Here is a 7,480-nt window from a genome sequence, read left to right as displayed (position 1 = left end):
ATACAGTTGCACAGGGTGGGGTCGAGACCCAGGATCTCAAGCTTAATGACCATTTTGGAGGGTACTGATGTTAAATGCTGAGCTGTAGTCAATGAACAGCATTCTTACATAGGTATTCCTCTTGTCCAGATGGGATAGGGCAGTGTGATGACGATTGCATCGTCAGTGGACCTGTTAGGGCGGTAAGCAAATTGGAGTGGGTCTAGGGTATCAGGTAGGGTGGAGATGAAATAATCCTTGACTAGTCTCTCAAAACACTTTATGATGACAGAAGTGAGTACAACGGGGCGATAGTCATTTAGTTCAGTTACTTTAGCTTCCTTGGGAACATGATCAATGGTGGCCATCTTGAAGCATGTGGGTACAGCAGACTGGGATAGGGATTGATTGAATATGTCCGTAAACACACCAGCCAGCTGGTCTGCGCATGCTCTGAGGACGCGGCTAGGAAACTTTATGCACTTGGCAGATGATTCTGCATCTTTGATGCATTCTTCACATATGATTTGGCTCAGTATTTGCACATGTACACAGCTTTTCCTTCTACATTAGCTGCAGTGAAATATCTCCACACATCAGAGAGTGCCCTTGGCATTTTCCTGTAAAAATCTGAAAAGGAGTAAAAAAATCCCCAAATACAATTCCATGTCCAGATAGATAGTTATGCAGTTTAAACAACTCCTTTGTAAGAGAAATGCTTTAAAAACGTGTATGGAAACAGGTGAATTAACACTCCTCAGTTAGCAAAAACGAACTAGCAGAAATTGTTAACAAGTTAGAAATGATTTAAACACACTGCTGTATGTTGCCATTTACTAGTTAACAAAAAATAATGTATGTCATATAAAATATATTCACCCCACCTAGTATTGTAATCATTTAAAAAATATATGTAATATTTCACCTTTATTTTGAGAACAAGTTCTCATTTACAACTGCGACCTGGCCAAGATAAAGCAAAGCAGTGCGACAAAAAACAACAAAGTTGCACATAAACAAACGTACAGTCAATAACACAATAAAAAATCAATGTACAGTGTGTGCAAATTTAGAAGAGTAGGGAGGTAATGCAATAAATATGCCATATAATTACAATTTAGCAATAACACTGGAGTGATTAACACTGCAATAACACTGGAGTAGATGTGCAGATTATGATGTGGAACTAGAGATACTGGGGTGCAAAAGAGGATAAATAACAATATGGGGATGAGGTAGTTGGGTGTGCTCTATTTAGATTGGCAGATACAGTGATCGGTAAACTGCTCTGACAGCTGATGCTTAAAGTTAGAGAGGGAGATATAAGCCTCCAGCATCAGTGATTTTTATAATTCGTTCCAGTCATTGGGAGTAAAGAATTCGAAGCAAAGATGGCCAAAGGAAGTGATGGCTTTGAGGATGACCATCGAAATATACCTGTTGGAGTATGTGCTATGGGTGGGTGTTGCTATGGTGACCAGTGAGCAGGGGGGAGGTGGAGCTTTACCTAGCAAAGTCTTATAGATGACCTGGAGCCAGTGGGTTACATGACGAATATGTAGTGAGGGCCAGCCAACGAGAGCATACAGGTCAATAGTATATGGGGCTTTGGTGACACATACACATTCAATGTGATGGCTGTGATTGCACACCATCAGCAAGTGCTCTGTAGTCTGGCTCATAGTTTGACACAGCAAGTCTAACACTGTCTGTGAGATGTCTATTAGTTAGACAAGACCTGTTCTTTGACTTAATTCCTTTCATCTGTGAAAAGGCCATCTCACAGAGATATGTTGATCCAAAGTAGGCCTTCACCTTAAGTGAGCAGGATGAAAGAAGGGGAGACTTTTCACTGTTACAAGATCCCAAAAGTTACTGTCTCTTGATCTTGCTTTCAACTCAATTATCTCCATGTCAACTCCAATTGGTAAAGCAAATACTAGTTGGAATTTGGTGGACACCTCCTCGATCTCAATGGGGGGGAGAGGGTTTGAGATAAATTCAACAGGTTTGGGAAGTGCACCAGCCTTCTATTCCTCAGCTGAGAGACCCACATACCCACCTTGGCCTTAAAGGCATTGACAGCGCTGATCATGTGTGCCACGTCTTTGTCTTTCCCTGAAGCTCATAGTTAAGCTGGTTCAGTTTGGCTGTTATGTCCTTGAGGAAACAGTCTAGCAGCCATGCATCATCAGACAGTTCCTCATGCTCCTCATTTTGTGACTCCAGAAATGATTTGATCTCGGGCAGCAAGTCAACAAATCGCTGCAGTACTTTCCCAGGACTCAACCACCTTACGCAAGCGTGGAGAATCAAGTCACTGTATGCGGCATCAAGCTCATCTAATAAAGATTTAAACCAGCGGTGCTGAAGTCCTTTTGCGCAAATCGAATTAACAATCATAACGACAAGTGTCATGACATGAGACAAGTCCACTACTTTACTAGCTAGTCCTTGCTGATGGATTACACTGTGATAGTTCAAAAACTCTGGGAAATCGGGGCAACGGCACAGTGCAACGAAGCCCAAATGCACCCCACGCATTGCCGGTGCCCTGTCTGTAGTGATCGCTACCAGCTTATGAATGGGAATGCTGTTATCATGCACATAACATTTAAACTCGTTGTAAATTTCCTCACCTCTTGTTCTCCCTTTTAATGGTTAAAGGGTGAGAAAAGACTCCTTAGTAGTTGAATCCTTAAAAGCCATGAGAACAAACATCATCAGCTGTGCAGTGGCTGTCATATCCTGGGATTCATCAAATTGCAGCGAAAAGCACACACAAAGTGAAAAATCCTTGAGCAATTGTTGGGGGGTAGCCTAGTGGTTAGAGCGTTGGACTAGTAACCGAAAGGTTGCAAGTTCAAATCCCAGAGCTGACAAGGTACAAATCTATCGTTCTCCCCCTGAACAGGCAGTTAACGCACTGTTCCTAGGCCGTCATTGAAAATAAGAATTTGTTCTTAACTGACTTGCCTAGTAAAATAAAGGTAAAATAATTTTAAAAATTCACGTCCTCTTTCTTGTTACAGTGGCTGGGCCAAGTGGCACACTTCTGATAGCATTTTTTATGTCCTCTTTGTTTTTGAATCCTTTGAATAACGTCTGGGTGACAACGGCCATTGCCTCCTTGTATAGCTCTCAATCAGTGAATGATTTCTTATGTTTAGCCAAGGGATGGCTGACATGGAAGGATGCCTCTGTTGCAGCCTTACTATTAGCTGTCGGTTTGGTAAAAAGTGACTGCTGTGTTTTCAGTACAGACTTGAGCTCATCAACTTTCTTTGAACAAAGATGTCTCTTTTGCGGGTAGGTTTCTTTGAACTTAGGGTGGATGTTGTTGTGGTGCCGCTCCACATTACCCCTTTTTGCAAGCTCTACAGCCTGGTGAAAAGTCTGGTGTTACAACAAGTGCCTGAGCTAGTTAAGGCGGGAGTCAGGGTGTCACGCCCTGGTCATAGAGAGGCTTTTTATTCTCTATTTTGGTTAGGCCAGGGTGTGACTAGGGTGGGCGTTCTATGTTCTTTTTTTCTATGTTTTTGTATTTCTTTGTTTTTCGCCAGGTATGGTTCCCAATCAGGGACAGCTGTCTGTCGTTGTCTCTGATTGAGAACCATACTTAGGTAGCTCTTGCCCACATGGGTTTTGTGGGTAGTTATTTTCTGTTTAGTGTGTTTTGCACCTGACGGAGCTGTTTCAGTTGTTTCTTTTGTTCCATGTTGTATTTAGTGTTCAGTTTATTAAAATAATGATGAACACGTACCACGCTGCATCTTGGTCCTAGAAACTGTATATGTTTGGCCAGATATACCCCCTTTTTTCTCTGATTTTGAAAACTCTTCCGATCGATTTGGAATGCTTCCAAGATTGACTTGTCGACCACGATCAACGGGTTGGTGACGCCTGATTTAGAAAAACAATAGGTAAGCAAAAATGCTCACAGTCATCAAGCTAGGTAAGAGATCATTTTTAAATATGTTTAAGTTATTGACAGTTGGTTTAAGTTAAGACTGAACTAGATCAATGATAATTCAATAATCAATATTGTGTTGCAGCTTTAACCAATAGCCTGACTAATGAACAACTTTATTAAGACATCCTCTATCAAATTTCAGCCAGTCCGCCCAGCCAGCACGAGCCACCTGCACGCCCGACCCCCACCAGTCTTGTCAATAACTCAACTCTGTCCCAAACACAACTTCCTTCCCCTCTTTTTTATGTCTCAAGGGAAAGGTTTGGAAAACAAAAATGTAATTTGAAAAAATTGGGGGGGCCTGTTTTGCATGTTATTTTGCCATTAATACGTGTCACGTCAGTTTGCAAACATTTATAAAAAAAAAACATTATTTAGTTAAGCTGCATGCAAACATTATCTCTTTTTTTGCTTTCTTGAGTAAGGCAGCTCCAAAATGCAGGTATTTCAGCATAGCTCAGTGCTTTCTGTGGGGTTGGGGCAGCCAGCAGAATATACAGGATTGTAGGGGTTGGTAATGTTCTCTAGTTGCACCATGATTGGCTCAGTGTTCTGTCACTCATGGGGACACTATGTCACCGCAAAATCTACGGGAGAGCTCAAAAATTCAAGCCCCTTGGGTGCTACCATAGAGTTACAGAAGTACCCATCCAAGAAGGCTCAAGGTCATTGGCCACAGATAAAATGACGTCAAATGACGTTATATCTACTGTAGCTTTGATTGGACTGGTCATGTGTGATGGAACATTTTATGTTTTTGCTTCACTAATAACCAATTTCTGTCTTCATGCAAGTGACTGATTGAACGAATCCTCACTATCAGCATTTGCAATTTGGCAGTACGCCCAGAACCTTGTTTTGAGAACGAAATGATATCTCAGTTTCAAGGTCTCAGCTTGGAGAGAAGAAGCCTTGTGAGGTATTGGTCTGTCACATGCATGAACCAGTATTGGTCTGTCACATGCATGAACCAGTATTGGTCTGTCACATGCATGAACCAGTATTGGTCTGTCACATGCATGAACCAGTATTGGTCTGTCACATGCATGAACCAGTATTGGTCTGTCACATGCATGAACCAGTATTGGTCTGTCACATGCATGAACCAGTATTGGTCGGTCACATGCATGAACCAGTATTGGTCGGTCACATGCATGAACCAGTATTGATCGGTCACATGCATGAACCAAACCTTAATGATTAATGAATTATGAATAAGGAATAAGCTGAATCATGCAAATATAACTTGTCTGTGTAAGCAGTATATAAGAGAACTAACGGGACTGCCTTGGTGGAGCTCACTTCAGACTGGTACTTTATGCATCTAAGTTTGACTGTGATCTCTCCAGCTTCTGTTAATAAAGGATTATTCATTTAAGATTGACTTTGAGTGTCCCTGTGTAGAATTTCATCCTCATGAAATAAGTTGACAATCTACTGGCAAATCCTTTTCAATATTTGTCATATGAAGACAAATAATGAAGAGAAATTCTAGCTAAAATGTATCTGTGTTGGGACTGCTGTTGGGACTCTGCTGTTTGGACAACTTTTGTAGACCCTAAGTTTGTGGGCACTGTTTGTCACTGTTATAGTGTAATTAATGTATTGTTTAGTGTTGTGTTGTGCTGTGTAGTTGCTTTGCTGGCTTGCCTCTAAAAAGAAATGTTGAGTTTCCCACACCAAGATTTACATGCTAAAATTGCCACTGAAAATGAGTGACAAAACATTACAGATAATTTCAAGTTACCAGTCTTAAATCAAAGTCGAGTCCCGAGTCTTGAGGCTCCACGTCAAAGTCAGGTCTCAAGTTATTTTATTTTATTCCAAGTCGAGTCTCAAGTCATCAAATTTGTGGATTTTTTTAGGGGGCATTACAGCCACACAGGGGCTGCAATGCCTATGGCCGTCGATGCCGCCGGGAAATTCGAGGCATGATGCGGGCATTGCCCGGTGTCGAGGGAAGTGACCTCAGAGTGGGCTGCAGGATGCTGGAGTTACCTCTGCTGGGATCATCGCCACTATGGTCACTATAGTTGGTCTGGTCACCGCCACTGAGGTCACTATCGCTGGGATCTCCGCCGCTGGGGTCGCAAATCGTTGGTCTGGTCAATGTCGCTGAGGTCACCATCACTGAGTCACTGCCGCTGGGATCCCCATCGCTGGTGTCACTGTCGCTCGGCTGGTCACCGTCACTGGAGGGCTCACCATCCCTGGGTACAACATTGCCGGGGGCAGCACTGGCACTTCTCTTCTCCCCCTCTCCTCTGGCATTGCTGTTAGGACTGGGTAGCTGCTGCACCTCTCTCCTCTCTTACTGGTCCAAACTTTTATTGAAAATAAAATGAAAAACTAAAAATCCAGAAGAGGAAAAAATAATAACTTGAACAAAAATAGGCCTGGCTGTCCCTCTGCAGTGGCAGGGTCTTGTTTTCACAGTTCTAGCTGCCTTTTGGTTGCCATAGCAACAAGTCCAGGGCTTGCACACAGATATAAGGATTATAAAAATATTTGGCTTGCAGCACATGGAGAGGGAGGGGAGACCTGAATCCAGCAACTGAATTTAGCTAGCTAACAAGCTAGCTAGCAATGTCACGATCAGTGAGAACACCCCAAAATGTCAGAAAGTCCACAGAAAAGATTGGATGGCTCACAAAAAGAACACACATTTCAACAAAAAGAACTTCTGACACCGGTGTTGTGGTTTGAGATCTTTACTGATTGTGAGCTAATGTTAGCTAATGCTCAATCACCTCAGTACACTAGCTAACCTGGCTAGCACTGTGAATCTAACTAGCTAATCATTTACTATACAGGTAATGTGGAGGACATAGGTGGAAAGACCCTAACAAACCTTCTTTCCCTGATGTTTATTATACACAAACAACAAACGCATTTAAAGACTGACTAACTTTAGCACAGAACAATCTGGGTTTTATGCTGTAGCCATATGTCAAGTCAACTGCCCCAAAATGAAAGTTACACAGAACATGAATGTGGTGCTGACTGATGATTGGCCAACACTATTGCCAGTCACCCCACATGGTAGGTGGGACATAAAAGAGGTATATATCAATATTTGCCCATAAATGAGTTTTCACCAGAGGAGGCTGGTGGTATGAGCTATAGGAGGACAGGCTCATTGTAATGGCTGGAATGGATTTCATTAAAACGGTATCAAACACATCAAACATATGGAAACCACACGTTTGACTCTGTTCCATTTTTTCCATTCCACCCATTCCAATCAGCCTGTCCTCCTATAGCTCATCCTACCAGCCTCCACTGGTTTCCACCACCATTTCTCGCATTATTAATTTTACCGACACAAAAGGATCCCACCATGTCGAATGAACAAATGATTTGTTGGCATTTATAAAATTGTACCGAAACTTCCTATTTTCATTGTAGCTTTCGGGATTTTATTTTATATGTATGACATTACTCACATTAAAAACTGTGGATGGAAATGTGGTTTATGACTTGAATATCACCATCTGTCAGCCTTTGGGCTACTGGAGTTCTCCCAAG

The sequence above is a fragment of the Oncorhynchus keta genome, chromosome 5 (genome assembly GCF_023373465.1).
Source record: "Oncorhynchus keta strain PuntledgeMale-10-30-2019 chromosome 5, Oket_V2, whole genome shotgun sequence".
Taxonomy (NCBI): domain Eukaryota; kingdom Metazoa; phylum Chordata; class Actinopteri; order Salmoniformes; family Salmonidae; genus Oncorhynchus; species Oncorhynchus keta.
This window is presented reverse-complemented; position numbering follows the sequence as displayed.